The following is a 15,407-nucleotide window of genomic DNA, read 5'->3' on the forward strand; positions in this document are numbered from 1 at the left end:
CCAAGGTAGGTCAAAATCCATTCTTTTTACTTATATAAGGAGAAATACAGTAAGGACAGTAGCGATGAGTGAACTTTTGAAGAGTTCGGCCAGTTTGTCTTACTTTTGTTAAAAGTTCAGTTCGCTCAAAAGTTAGTTTCTCTTGTTTGGCGCATTCAATGAAGCATGACATTTCTATTTCTCTATTCACAAAGCTGTGAGGCATTTTTTTAGGGATAGGGTGTAGTTCTCAGTGGTGCTAACTTTGTTCATGAAACTTTCTGTTCAGTTTTAGAGTGACTTCACACGAGCGTGTGCGTGCATAGGTGCATACATAGGTGCGCACCCTGTACGTGCAAAAACACACGTGCATGAAGGTCCGTGCATTGCCTTCAATGGAGCTGTGACTGCTACCAGCGGCTCCATTGAAGGCAATGGTCTGCCAGCACCCTGTAATTGTTTTTCATGGAAGAGCTTTAAATATAAGCTCTTCACTGAAAAACAAGAATTTTAGTGTAAAAAAAAAATACTTACCTCTCCTCTGCTGCCATGTCCCCGCGGGGATAAGGAACACATCTGCCGCATGCTGACACACTAGCATAATTACTTTCACTTGAGTAGAGTAGTGTTCGGCAGTAGAAAGATAGCACCTTTCTAGCCATGAAAGCAAATTACTTTTCCAGCACCACAGTGGAGCCCCTAGATCTCCTGGCCCTGAAACAGCCACTATGGCTATAGCTACATCCTTGCGCAGACTTATAATGGTCACCTATCTGTTTCAGAAACAGATCATCTAAAAAGCACCGAAATAAAACTTTTTTCATTTTTTCCCCAATTTCATAGTTTTCTTCTTTTTTCTTTAATTTAGAGAAGAATACTCCTTATCCTATTCCTACTTATTTATGGTCAGCACATATTTCCTCATTTCAAAAGTAAGATTTTAGGAAGATCGGGTGATATGCTCTGTGATTTATTTCACAATACACTGATCAGTGAAGACTGGGAACAGTTAGCATTTTATATTTTGTGCTCTGTAAATGTCATATTTCTATTTAAGCGGTGTTAGAACGTACACGCTGAGAGTTAAATGGTGCGTACGCAATGCTGATTTACTACTTCCATGAGGCAATATAAACATAATCTGGAAAAAGACATATTTTCCACCAAGCACTAAATATTACAGTTTGATGATCTGCACAGACATTCACCAACCATAAATGTGAAAGAATTAAATGTCAGCACGCTAAAACTGTATACTAATGAGGTGAATGTTACAGAAACATCTCTGGTGACATTTGATATTGGTCTCACATTTCCTGTTAGCAACTGCATCAGACTGAGAGTGATACGAGGGTCATGGGACTATGCACTGCTGTTCTAGAATACAGCTGCAAATCTGTGATAAGCCACATAAACAAGCATCACAAAGGAGCAAAAGTAAAGGCAACCAAACAAAAATATCACAAAGCTGATACATATTGCTTACCTGAAAACAATATGGAATCCAGCCGTTTTGATATATTTTAGACTTTCTATTTACATTGCCATAAGGTCAATTCCAGATTGAAAATATGGTTATCCTCCTAAGATTCCACATAGATACAGTACATTGTTTACAAAATGGAGCAATCGCCCAAAGAAACCAGTAGGACTAAATTGGCCCTACTGGTAGGCGCGTCGCTTTTGTTCTTCGTTGTCAAGGCTTTTACATAATAATTATAGTGGAGAAACATAAAATTTCCCTTCTGGCAGTACTAAGCCAGGAAACTATTTTAGGATATTTTTCCAAATTTTATAAAACTGTCAAGAAACCTATATTTTTAGGAAAGGCCCCCTAGTTTTGGCCAAGGGTTTCAGGGGTCTAACATAAGTAATTTACCTTTTATTGCTTCTGAGTTAGCCCCTTTCCAAAAATGTTTGTGCATGTTCAGTATATGTACATGTGTTGATATATTTGTACAGGTGAAACGTATTAAAACTATGTGTATGGCACTCTTTAAAGGGGTTGTTCCACTTTTTTTTTTTTTACAGGAAGCAGACAGCTCTAAACATTGCACAGTGGCCCGCGTTGGTACTGCAGGCTAAATACCGTTCATTTTAATAGGATTCAGCCTATAGTACAAACCTGGGCCATTGCACAATGTATGGAGCGGTCTGCTTTTTGCAGCAAAACACCTAGAAATGGGATAACCCCTGTAAGGAATGGAATTGCGGGCCAAACAATGATAGACATTACAGTGCACCTGTGGTTCTGGAAGCTTAACAGAAGTCCATAGAGACTACAACAGTGATTAGAATGGATAGGCTCCAGAAATGTGTGAATCAATAAAATGTTTTTTTTTTTTATGCAAACATTGTATTTTTAGGAACAAAATATCCTGCAAGATCAATGATATGTCGGGTGTTGAGTCTACTTCTATGGTATCAGTCAAGAACATTGTTCCCTCCTCTTGATCACAGATTAAGCATTTTACATATAATGCTGCTTCAACAAAATCGGGGAAGCAGAAACTGTATGTTCTTAAGAAAATTATTTGTTAGTTATTTTGTTTACATTTTTCTGAAATGTTACTTATATTACAGGTTCATATTGTACATGGCACCCATTAGGGCTCCTTCACACGAACGTATTGTTACAGTGTATTCCGCGCTTGGGTTTTGCCTGTAGAATACACTGTAGCAATCTGCCGTAGGCTACTATGTTACCGATCACACATATTGCATGAAATACGAGCACAATAAGGATCGCAACATGTTCTAACTTCGCATGTTTTATACGTGTATACACGTCAAGATAGTGCATGGCATTTGGAAGCTTGCGTGCCAAGCGACTGTCACATGTGGGCATCACATAGCGAATTATGCTTGTGTGAAGCCACCCTTAATGTTCACTTTCTCAAAATGTGATTGTTCTCAGTAATCTTGTAGATATGATACCCTTTAAGGCCGAGTGCACACGGGCGGGTCGGATTCCGCTTTTTGGAATCCTACATGGAATCCGGCCCTGGCCGTGGTGGGTGACCCTGCATACCTGTCATCCTCTTCGTCAACATCCGTTGGGACCTGTCTTCTTCCGCCTTTTTTTTAAACTCTTGGTTTGCCCACACAATCCGCAGCCCATGTGGGAACCGCAGTAAATTGGAGCATGCTGCAATTTTTCATCCACGAGCAGAAACTGCAATTGGTTTCCACTCGTGTGCATGAAGGATAATTTTTCCATAGCATGCTACGGAGGGTTATTGCTGCAGACCCCTGCTCCGGACTCCGCAGCAAAAACCCGCTTGTGTGCATGAAACCTAATAGTTAACAAGAGATGTTCACTTTTTCAAGCACACAGACTCGAATTCCAAAGCAACACAATTTACCAAAATGTTTTTTTTTGTTTTTTTTTGCATTATTAAAGCAAAGCAGTGAGAAAAACACAAACTCAGGCTAACTACACACAGTTGAGTGTGATACTCGGCCGAGAAACTTGTCACACTATTGTGCTTTGCATTCTAACCACGGACGAAAGGCGATTTTCAGGCAAAAATTCCTTGCATTGCTCTGTGGTATACTGATCCTCTTGCGCAACTTTCGTGCACTATATAGTATCGGGCATGCTTTTCTTTGATTTTCTTTGATTGCAGTGGGAAATCTTGCATCGCACAGCATGCGAGTGCCAAGCAATGTCTTTAAGATCCTATTGAAATCCATGGGCAATGCATTCCAAGGAATGCAAAAAAGTAGGACATGCAACAATTTTTTTCCTCGCAGCAGCGCTGTCATTTTTTCCCTCAAACTACTTCTTGTTGCTGTTAGACGTTTAGTCATTTTCCGCCCCTCGGTGACCCTAAAGATGAGCTTCCTCCAAGTTTTTCGGTTTTGCCCTGCTTCTTTCAGTTGTGTGATATCCATGCCAGTATCAGCTTTGGATATCACACAACTGAAAAAAGCAGTGCAAAACAGATAAACATGGAGGGTGCTCTCCTTTAGGGCCGCTGAGGATCATGAACAACTAAACAGCTAACAACAACAAGTAGTTTTCGGGGGGGGAAAATCACAGCGATGGTGCAAGAAAAAAAAATTGTGGCATGTTCAAACTACTAGAATGAACTAATAAGTAAGGCTAACTAATTGTTGACTCACTTCAATGTATTCACGTAAGCTTCTCATCAGAAATGTTTATACCTTGTCAAGCACTGCATAACTTTCCAGTGCCAAGATGATGAAATAACCCCACCAACTCCCTGCCTCGTAGGCAGTAAATCACACAATATGCTATAAATTTGTTCTGTGCACTGTGACTCAGTTATATGGAACCTGGTGTGGGTGGAGTGCGGAAACAATACAAACAGGAAGGCAGAAAACACTTTCCTTTAACTTTAACAAAGCCACTCCGCAATTAAAGAGGCAGACACCAAATCATTGACGAGCCTATGCTTCTGTGCAAAGTGTATATATAAAATAAATATATTTTCACATTAGTTTATGATATTGGTGAGTTGTGTATTTACCACTGGTAATGTAAATAGGAGATATTCCAATGCCTTGGCAGTGCCACCTATGAAATGGTTGGATATTGACTTGTAGGAAATCTACCTTCGAATATGTGACACTGCCGAAACATTGTAATAATTCTCACTCCCATTCCAAATTTCCCAGAGAAGCATTGCATGGTCTTTTAAGTCTCCTTACATCTACTAGGTGGTCTACACAAAGAGAAGCTGTACCCCTCCCGATTTACTACTTGCGGTGATGTAGTAAAATCTAGTGAAGTGTAGGGGAAAGAGAATCTGATGCCAGGACTGAAATCTCTAATTTGGGTCATCTAAGGGATGCTACATCAGTGCTATAATTGGTCGAGCGTTACCAGGTATGCCTGACGTTAGTATGAAAGCTGCAATGGTTGTCACCACTTGGCTCAGCTTGGCCAATCAGCTAAGAGATGCCTGATTGTGCACCAAAAAACCTGATGCCTTTGGCCTCTTTTTAAGTCAAGTACCTGTAGGTATATCATGAGGAATTTTCTAATATAATGTTACTTATCAATCAATGATCTGATCATGCGGAACACTGCAGAAAATTTCATATTTTCCAAACATCTTGCAGATCCATTAGTAGAAGGCAACATTAAAGCCACTGACAGGTGAAATGAATAGTATTAATTATATCATTATCATCTAATGACAATAGCCACTATCAAGGGGTGGAATATATTAGGCAGCCAGTGAATTGTAACTTCAAGCAGGAAAACCACTGTATACTTTTGAGAAATATAGTCACCTGAGTGACTCTAAAAAGAGTCAGCTTGTGATGGCTAGAACATTTCTAGCTTGGATACAAGATGTGATACGGGTGGGCATGGAGGCTCTAGCACCCTGTTGTATCACTTCTAGCTTGATTACAGGATGTGATATGGGCAGGTATGAAGACATGCAGGTTCCGTATGATATCCTGTGGAATTTCTGTCCACATTTGCTGTAACTGAGCCTCTAGATCATACAAACTCATAGGCGTTGGCATCCCAGTATTGTCTCATACATGTTCTACTGGTGATAAATCTGGCGACTGGGGAGACCACGGAAGTGTGACAATATTGTGGAGACATTCCTGTGACACCCTTGCTGTGTGCGGATGAGCATTATCCTGCTGGAAGATGCCTCTTTGAAACCCTGATATGTGGGGAAATACATGTGTCTGCAGGATGTCCTGAACATATCACTGAAGTGTCATTGTCCCTTGTAACACTCCTTGGGGTGACTGACTGTCATATGCGATGCGCCCCCCCCCCCCCCCCCCAGATCATCTATCCAGTGCCACTATGTGGCATTCCAGTTTCATCATTTATGACACCACTGCAAGTGAATGTGATGTGGGTGTCAAAGGCAGTCAATAGATGCCATGACACCAAATGTCCTACAGCCAAGCACCTGGAGATGGTTCCGACAGACACAGGGGCCTGAAATGATGGTGTCTCCTGTTTCTGCATGGTTAACAGCAAAACCATTGGAGCTCCTTGAGCTTGTCAGCTGATCAGAAAACCATCTCTACTGGTGGTCTGTCGAGGGTGTCTTGAGCCTGGTCATCTTGTGTGCCCTTATACATTTACTGGTCCCAACACCTCCTTACAGTCTGGTCAGAACGGCCCAGGGGGCAGCAATTTGTCAATACGACCATCCAGCTTCTCACATTCCAATAATGTACCCCTCTCGGACTCTGGTAACTAGGCAAAAATTGCTTAGATTGCATTATAGAGGCGTCTAGTGGTCAACAAGCTCTACACAAGCGGGAAAAAAAGGTCACTGCACACAAGTTGCCACAGAGAGCCTTTTTATAAGCCAAAGGGTAGAACCACTTTTAGGTCCTCAGGTGGCCAGACCGTTCATCTAATCACGTCACAACTCTTATTATTTGCATATCTGCCTGAGATATAACTGCATGCTGAGTTTTACAGCAAATCGACAACTCATTCTAGGGGCTCTATTTTTTGACAAAGAGTACATATATAAATGTTAACAAGCAATATCTTGAATCTACTATTTAAGTGATTTCACATATCATCATTTGTAGAAAAAAAGAAACAGAGTTTTTGATGCAGTTATGTATGTATTTTTTTAGTTAAAGGGGTTGTCCCGCGAAAGCAAGTGGGGTTATATACTTCTGTATGGCCATATTAATGCACTTTGTAATGTACATTGTGCATTAATTATGAGCCATACAGAAGTTATTCACTTACCTGTTCCGTTGCTAGCGTCCTCGTCTCCATGGAGCCGTCTAATTTCAGTGTCTAATCGCCCGATTAGACGCGCTTGCGCAGTCCGGTCTTCTCCATGTTGAATAGGGCCGCTCGTGCCGGAGAGCTGCTCCTCGTAGCTCCGCCCCGTCACGTGTGCCGATTCCAGCCAATCAGGAGGCTGGAAACGGCAATGGAACGCACAGAGCCCACGGTGCACCATGGGAGAAGACCTGCGGTCCACCGTGGGTGAAGATCCCGGCGGCCATCTTACTAAGGTAAGTAAGAAGTCGCCGCAGCGCGGGGATTCGGGTAAGTACTATCCGTTTTTTTTTTTTTTAACTCATGCATTGGGTTTGTCTCGCGCCGAACCACTATTGAATTTTTTAAAAAAAACGTTTTGGCGCGGGACAACCCCTTTAATGCCTACAATAGATTGAAAAGGAATGGGAAATAAAAAGGTAGCACAATTACTACTTATTGCTGAATCTATGTCTGGCTTTGGCTCAAAAAAACAGTGGGTTTTATGCAAATAATACTATAAATGAAACCAGCCATACAGTACAGTTTTCCCCCAAAAGTAAGATCTACCCCGAAAGTTAGCCCTACCCTGGTTTTCAGGGGAGGCTTGAAATATAAGAGATATCCTGTTCTTTCTGGTGACGGGGCTTTTAATACCCCACCTCCAGCAAAGCAAGTGCTGTGATTGGATCGAGCGCCAGCCAATCAGAGCCGATGCTCGATCATTCATGGCCATTCAGTGAATGACATCACTAAATGTCTGTGATTGGTTCATTGAGCACTGGCACTGACTGGCTGGCGCTTGACCCAATCACAGCGCTAGCTTTGCTGGAGGCAGGGTATTCACAGCCCCATCACCAAAAAGAAGAGGATATCTCGCAGAGGACACTGCAGAGTGCCGCATTGCCGATGGAGACCAGCAGCATGAGGCATCGGGACGCCATGGACCAGGTAAGTATAAGCCCCACCCGAAAATAAGACACTGAGCCTCTTTGGGGGGGATTATTATAAGACAGTGTCTTATTTTTGGGGAAACACGGTAGTTTCTGTCTCTTTACTTGAATGTCAATTTTTGTCTTCCCATTTTACATCTGAGGTTTTAAAACCCCCAATCAGTATGCAATTATGAAACTTCTGTCATCTATACAGTTATGACTGGAGTACATTAGTACATGTGGGATACGATAAACCAAACTGTGTGCACAGCATAAATGCAAATAAAATCTGTATAAACATAGGAAGATTACACATAAACAGGAAATAGGAACCGAGGAAAGGGACATTTCACCTGCATGCAGACATATGCAATTCACTTTGAGACACTAATTTCTTTGGTTCTTGCACAAAATTCTGGCAGTAGGCCTGATCCAACAGAGTTTATTAATAGAGAAGAGTTAGGAGCATTCAGCCCAAAAGTGTTTAGTCTGACTGGTCAATGAGCATGAACAGTCTGAAAACTGTAACCTATTAAAGCGCCCCTTCATTTTAATCCAAATACTCAACAGACATCTTCATCAAACGCTTTAACAATCAGCTCTTTATCTTCAACTTAACTCTAATATATAAAAGGTAAATAATGGAAAACTTCAAGCTCATAGAAATCCTAACTAAACTAAAATACAGGGCTACGACAGTGGAGTGAATCTGTGCTCCAGGTGAAGGAGAATCGAACTATACCTCAACTTTAAGAGTGGCTTAAAAAAGCTATAAAGGAAATTTCTCTATATAGGGTTAAGTTAAGGCCAGTTTCAGACAAGCACATTCTAGCTCTGTTTTTGGTCCATGTTTTGGGGACCATAATACTGTCAGTGAAATAAATATGACTCCATGTTCTATCCTATGCATAGCCATTTTTTGAGCAAGTAGCCATCTTCTGTGTCAATTATTTTGTACTTTTCCTTTAACAAGATTTGCTAAAACGTATTGAAGAATAAGAAGGGACCTCGATGATTAGAGCATTCCAAGGCCCTAGATTGAATGTCTTGGGTCATTGCGCCCCGTTCTCCTGTCTCTCTCTAAACAATGATTGTTTATAATTAAAATACCTTTGGGTTCAGAGAAGTTAATCATGTAGGATTCTACTGCATCTGCGCTGCTTTTCCTTCAGCATTTTAGACATTAAATTCCTTATCTTGCCTGTTTATGTTTCTTTGACCAATGGTAATAAATGAATTCTAATAGATTTGAATTACTGTAATTAGATCATGTGCCTCTATAAAAGCTGCAGTCTGTCAATCAATAAACAGCTAACTTTGATCACGCTAAGGGTTGATGTGGTGATAGTTATTCTCCTGAGTTCAGCTTACCTCTAACATTGAATTTGGACCCCAATAGCATATCATATAGCAAATATTATCTTGTGACAAGGTCCTATTTTTTATGGGTGTTTTTTCATGGGTCACTCAGCGTAACCTATTTTTAGCATTTCTGCATCCATACAGCTATCATTTTCTATAGGGCACATACCGATTGTTTTTTGCCCAGTAGAAAATAAAAATACTGATGACATATAGTTCTTATGTCATCTATAAAACATCCGTAATAGGGATCAGTAATAAGGACGTGTTACAGTATGCTCCTCTGAAATTGACCTCCAAAATGTTTGTGGAACCCTACTCTGGAACTTTTCTTTATAATACTTTAAACTTTAGCAATACACAAGTTCTTTGTCAAGTATTTTCTAATATTCTTCTACTCCATGAATAAAAGATATAGGCAATACACGAATGACTAATCCCAATGAAAAATGCCATAACCAGTCTTTTTATGTGAACCCTTAAAAGAATATACTATTTTCTAAGGTTAAAATTACAAACAAACGGAAATCCAGATACAACGTAGCTCTGATACAGCCGCTGTTTTATATTCTACAAAGCAATAGCGGCGGCTCCCTTGGTAGCTCAATATTTATTCTATGGGGCGACCACATTTTACTGTATCACTGAATTTGTTAATGTGCAAATGCAAATGTGCCTTACTTATTCAGGCTTAAGGATTAATTTTCCCTCTTCCAATCACACCAGTAGCATTTTTATTGGTGACATGCCTCACTAAGAATGTATAAATGGCACCATATAACTGCAGGAGAATGAACGGCTCAACTACACTAAATACAGTGTTCTTTCACAAATAAACACAGCTTTATATGACACATTAATGCCATTTTACATGCCACTTAAACATACAGTACCATAAAAAGGGCCATTTTAAATCACATAAACACTTTTGAGTTTTCAAGTATATTATTTTATATATCACTAAAACAAGTGACAACATAAAAACTAACTATTTCTTTGATCTATCATGATCTTGTTTACTGCCACAGCAATCGGTGGAATATCCCCAGGCTCTTTGTAAAAAGACCTTTTACTCCGTAGATGTTTTATTGCTGAAATATCCGCCATGGAAAGTCAACGACAATCACAAATGGTAAAGGCCGGGGTCCGACACAAAGTCTTCTATTGCTGATTTCACTTGGGCTACTGCAAAGCACTTAGACTTGTGTAGCACTACTATCGGAGGTGTACAATTTGGGTGGAGAGGTTTTTTTTTAGTCCAATAATAAAAATACCTAAGGGCGGCTTCACGCTTATATTTCAAGCCCTTTCCCGAAAATCAGCGCCGCGGTGACAGACTGCAATCCATTGCTTTTAATGGGGCGGCAGCAGTGCAGGCCCCATTGAAGGCAATGGGATAGCATTGTGGACCCCTGCCATAGCTGTGACAGATGTGTCAAGGGAGCGCGATTTACTCCCTATGTTTTCAATGGGATCAGCACTGCTGCCGCTGGCCCCATTGGTGACAATGGATGATAGTACATGTTTTTTTTAATGCTGCGAGTCTTGAGTGAACACAAAGCAAATGAGTATGAAACCATTGAAAATCATTGGCTTCATAATCATTAGAGATGAGCGAACCTACTCGGCCATGCCCCTTTTTCGCCCGAGCGCAGCGATTTTCGAGTACTTCCGTACTCAGGCGAAAAGATTCGTGGGGCGCCGTGGATGAGTGGGGGGTTGCAGCAGGGAGTGGGGGCGAGAGGGAGAGAGGGCTCCCCCCTGTTCCCCGCTGCTACCCCCGGCTCTGCCACGCCTCCCCCCGCCCCCCGGCACCCCCCGAATCTTTTCACCCGAGTACAGAAGTACTCGAAAATCGCGGTGCTTGATCGAGTAATTACTCGAAACGAGTAGGTTCGCTCATCTCTTATAATCATGCGTCTTCACTCACTCTCGATTCGCAAAAAAACCTATCGCTAGTGGTTAGGAGCCCTGTAAGAGTCTTTTTTGCACTTGTATCTGCACATTTTACTGTACTATTTGCACTCGCAGGGCAGGCTTTTTGCACATGGGACACTACCACGCCCCGATTTAAATGGCTGTTTAGTCTAATGAGTTCCAGATGTGTTCTCTTTTCTCATGGAATCGTGCAATGCTTCACACATTCCCCTGTGCATTGCAAGCACATTTGCACACCCGCCATAGACTTCTATGGGGAATTTTAGTGCACAAATGCTCACAAAAGTAGAGCATGCTACATTTTTTTTTTTAGCGCACAAAATGCACATGCAAAGAAAGGAAATGGGAATGAACCCATGGGAACAAAATCAATGGGTTCTATTCTTTGCATATTTCACATGCAAATTTTACGCACGCAAACATGTGCACAAATACGCCCGTGTGAAGCCACTCTAATAAGACCGCACACATCAAGTCATCACTTGGCCATGAATCAACTTTTACTGTATAGCAAAGGATGAACTTCACATAAACTGGTGTGACTCTTTATTGCTATACTTACAGTATATGGGAAAAGTTCGGGTTCAAATTTGAGGATCTTTAAAATCATTCTGCATTGCAATTTATGAGATTTATCATTTTTTTTATTTTCATTTTTTCATCCCCGTCTTCCAAGAGCCAGAACTATTCAAATTTTCAATTCGACATAGCCATGGGAGCCATATGAGGGCTTGTTTTTTGTTGGACAAGTTGTATTTCTTAATGGTACCATTTAATGTAGCATATAATGTACGGAAAAACATTTTTAAAAAGTCAGCCTATTCACCAGTCCTTTTAGTCTTCCTTCTCCATGCAGGATATGTGGCTTCCCCACCCTCACCTGCCTTAAAGCCACTGATTGATACTGCAGGTCTCTCCATCGGCATGCTCAAATCTTTCCAAAGATTTCATGGTTGAATCCACAGCAGGACTCTGAAGCTGAGCCTTGGAGTTCTGCTGCAGATTTTCATGCTTATCTGCATGTCTTAGTCAATGGGGCAAATCCATATATGGCCACCTGATGTTGTTTCTGAGCGGACTCACAGAGAAACCATGCCAAATATTGCCATCAAAATCCACCTCCCCTTTGTAGCAGAGTTTGGCTGTCCCTCACCTAGCTTTAAGCCTCCTACACAGCTGTTTCAGTTTCAGTTAATGACTGTGTTGCAACCTACAAATGAAACTCATGATCACCTGTTTGATATAATTGGTTATTTATACTCCTGACTATAATCCTACAAAATTCCTGACAAGTAAACCTAGAGGAACTGATGCTGTTTTGAAGACAAAGGGTGGTCAAACTAAATGTGGACTTGATTTAGCTTTTTTGGGGTTTATTTACTTTACATTTTGGTAATTTACAAAATAAACTATTAACACTTCTATTTTTGAAGGTATTCTTACTTTAAAACTTTTTCCCTCTACTGTAAATACAGTATATTGACCAACTGACTAGAACTATCAGCCAATCTTCCTGCTTCAGCACTTCTGTAGTTGAAATTCAGCATAAACATTTACACATTGTAGGCCAATCAATGACATTTCACCTCTCCGGTCCTTTGTGCAGCCTCAGGGCTTATTCAGACGACTGTATATCGGCCGGGTTTTCACGTCCAGCCGATATACAGTACCCCTCTCTGCAGGGGGAGGAGGCTGGAATAGCCGGGAGCAGTGCACTGAGCTCCCGCCCCCTCTCCGCCAATCGGCACTACCTGCAATGGGAGGGGTGGGACGGGGGCGGAGCTAGGTCACAGAAGTTATCTTCCCCCCTGTCCCGCCCCACCCTTTGCAAATTGGGGCCAAAGGCGGGAGCTCAGTGCACTGCTCCCGGCTCTTCCAGCCTCCTCCTACAGCAGAGACGAACATCATGTATCAGCCGGACGTGAAAACCCGGCCGATATACGGTCATCTGAATAACCCCTTAATGAAAGACCTGACTCATTTGATTATATATTAGTGTGATTATTTCCTGTAACTTCTCTGTCACTGGCAGGTACATGTAAGCTTAGAGAGGAGTTTAAGTGGTTGCAAACGGGCAGTTGCTCCTTAGGATGTGGAAACTGTAAGCAGCATTCTGTGTATTATTTGTATATCATTTTGGCACAACCTGGTTTTATCATATGGGCTGTATGTGCTAATATTATCTGGGCACTATTAGGTGGTATAGTGGGATTATATGAGCTGAAATTATAAAACAATTTGAGGTTTAGCGTTTTAGTTATTGATAATATTTTATTAACCCCTTAATGCTCCAGGACATACTTTTACCTAATGGAGGTTCAGGCTCTGTCTGGAGGGGGATTGATGCATACAATGCAGGTGTCGGCTGTTTTTTATGTCCAATACTTGCCCACAACACCTCCAATTATCACCACCGCTGAGCGCAGTGGTTAACCCTTTAAATGTTGCCATCAATTCTGACAGCGACATTTAAATGTCACAATCAATGTTTGAAGGTCCCAAACGGCCCCCGATGATGAGATTACGGGGTACCATGTGGTTACGATGGCAGCAGGGGCCCTCTGAAAGCCCCCAGGGCTGCCTTTGCAGACCGCCTATCAAGCCATACCTGTGGCATGGATTGATTGATTGTCTGTCAGATTGCAGTATTGTATCGTACTATGGTATTACATCATACTGCAGGAGTAATCTAACTATTACAAGTTCTTGTCCCCTAAGGGGACTAGAAAAAAAAATGTAAAAATCAGTTTTTAAAAATGTTCATAATTATAAAAAAGGTAATAAAAAGTAAAAAAAAAAATCTCATGTCAATAATAAAAGAATCTAAATAATAAAAAAACATTTCATCTCACTGCACCCATAAAAGTCTATCAAAGTAAGGCATTTTTTGCCCTGCATGGTGAACGTCATCAGAAAGAAAAAATAAACAATGCCAGAATTGCAATTTTTTGGTCATCCGGTCTCCAAGACAAAAATGTAATAAAAAGCGTTCAAAAGTCATATGCATTCCAAAATAGTGCCAATAGAAACTACAGGCTGACCCAAAAAAATGAGCCCTGTCACAACGATGTCAATGGAAAACTAAAAACGTTATGGCTGTCAGAAGATGGCGGCAGAAAATAATTTTATTTTTTTCTGAAAATATTATATATTTTAAAAGTAGTACAGCAAAAAAAAAAAAAAGTATAAATTAGGTATCATGGTAATTGTACTGAACCATAAGATAAAGTTATCAAGTCATTTTTGCTGCAGTATATACATCGTAGGAACAAGACCCTCCAAACTTGTTTTTTTCCCCATTTCACTCTACTTATAATTTGTTTTAACGTTTTTCAGTACATTATATGATACATTCAATAATAGCATTTAAATTACAATTCGTCCCGCAAAAAACAAGCCCTCAGACAGCGACGCTGGTGGACAAATAAAAGAGTTACGATTTTTTAAAAGTGGGGAGGAAGAACCAAGAATGCAAAAGAAAAAGGCCCGCGTCTTTAAGAGGTTAATAGAAGTACATTTTCGGATCTATCACATAATCACAGAACAGTCTGGAAGGAAAACATCTCAATACCTGCATTGTAATCAACTACAAAAATGTATCAGGAGAAAAGAAAATTTAATTCATACGGTTTATTGGTGAGACGTGTATCCTAAGGCAATAAAACCAATAGCTGTAAACACTTTATGCAGCGTCCAAAAGTACAGTCATTACCAGAAATAAAGGAAATTTCCATCAAAAGTTGGAACTGCTGCATTACGGGAGCATATGAAAAACCTATACCTTCAATAAAAGAGCAACTTGTATGCACCAAGCTTCTATATCTCAAACTGAACCACGCGTGGCTTGAACCCACAACCCTCAGGTCCTGATGAGAGCTTAGGAATGCCTCAACACTCTGTGCCACACGAGGCCACATGCTTTTAGATGGACAATAGTGATATCTCCATGGGAAAACCGCAACTATATTGAAACTGTGTTTTATGCGATATTGCTGCGGTTTCTTGCAGTGGTATCATGAATTTGTGTCACTACAAAGTCATGCGTGGTGCTACAAAGTCGGTCGACTTATAGCACTTTTTTGCCAAGATTTTCGGGGCGGGCTTGAAATATAAGCCCTATGCTGAAAATAAACCCTACCTACATAAAAACCTCTCAAAAAAACACAATACATCACCTAACAGGCACTGTCCGCTCTGCTGCACGTCTTCTCTGCAGCTCCGGCAGACTTGCTTGTAGTTTTCAGTCAGCGTTTCCTGGTTTAGAGGTAAAAAAAAAAACCTGCCTCCAGGAAGCACTGGCTCCGATTGGTTCTTGAGCACTGCGGCTCAGCCAATCACTGCAGCACTAGATGAACCAAGCCATTCAATAGCAGCCTACAAAACATCGCTAATGTGAAGGAACCCATTGGAAAGCATGGGCCTCACATACATGTGATTTATAGCGCTGTCGCAAATCA

General features: G+C 41.0%; 1 protein-coding gene across 3 annotated transcripts in view; it reads right to left on the reverse strand.

Annotated features, from left to right (window-relative positions):
* The window catches only part of TGFBR2 (transforming growth factor beta receptor 2), a 70,533-nt gene that overhangs the window by 29,643 nt on the left and 25,483 nt on the right, over window positions 1-15,407 (reverse strand). The gene's annotated exons all lie outside the window — the stretch shown is intronic.

This window comes from Eleutherodactylus coqui, chromosome 12, assembly GCF_035609145.1.
Source record: "Eleutherodactylus coqui strain aEleCoq1 chromosome 12, aEleCoq1.hap1, whole genome shotgun sequence".
Classification (NCBI taxonomy): Eukaryota; Metazoa; Chordata; class Amphibia; order Anura; family Eleutherodactylidae; genus Eleutherodactylus; species Eleutherodactylus coqui.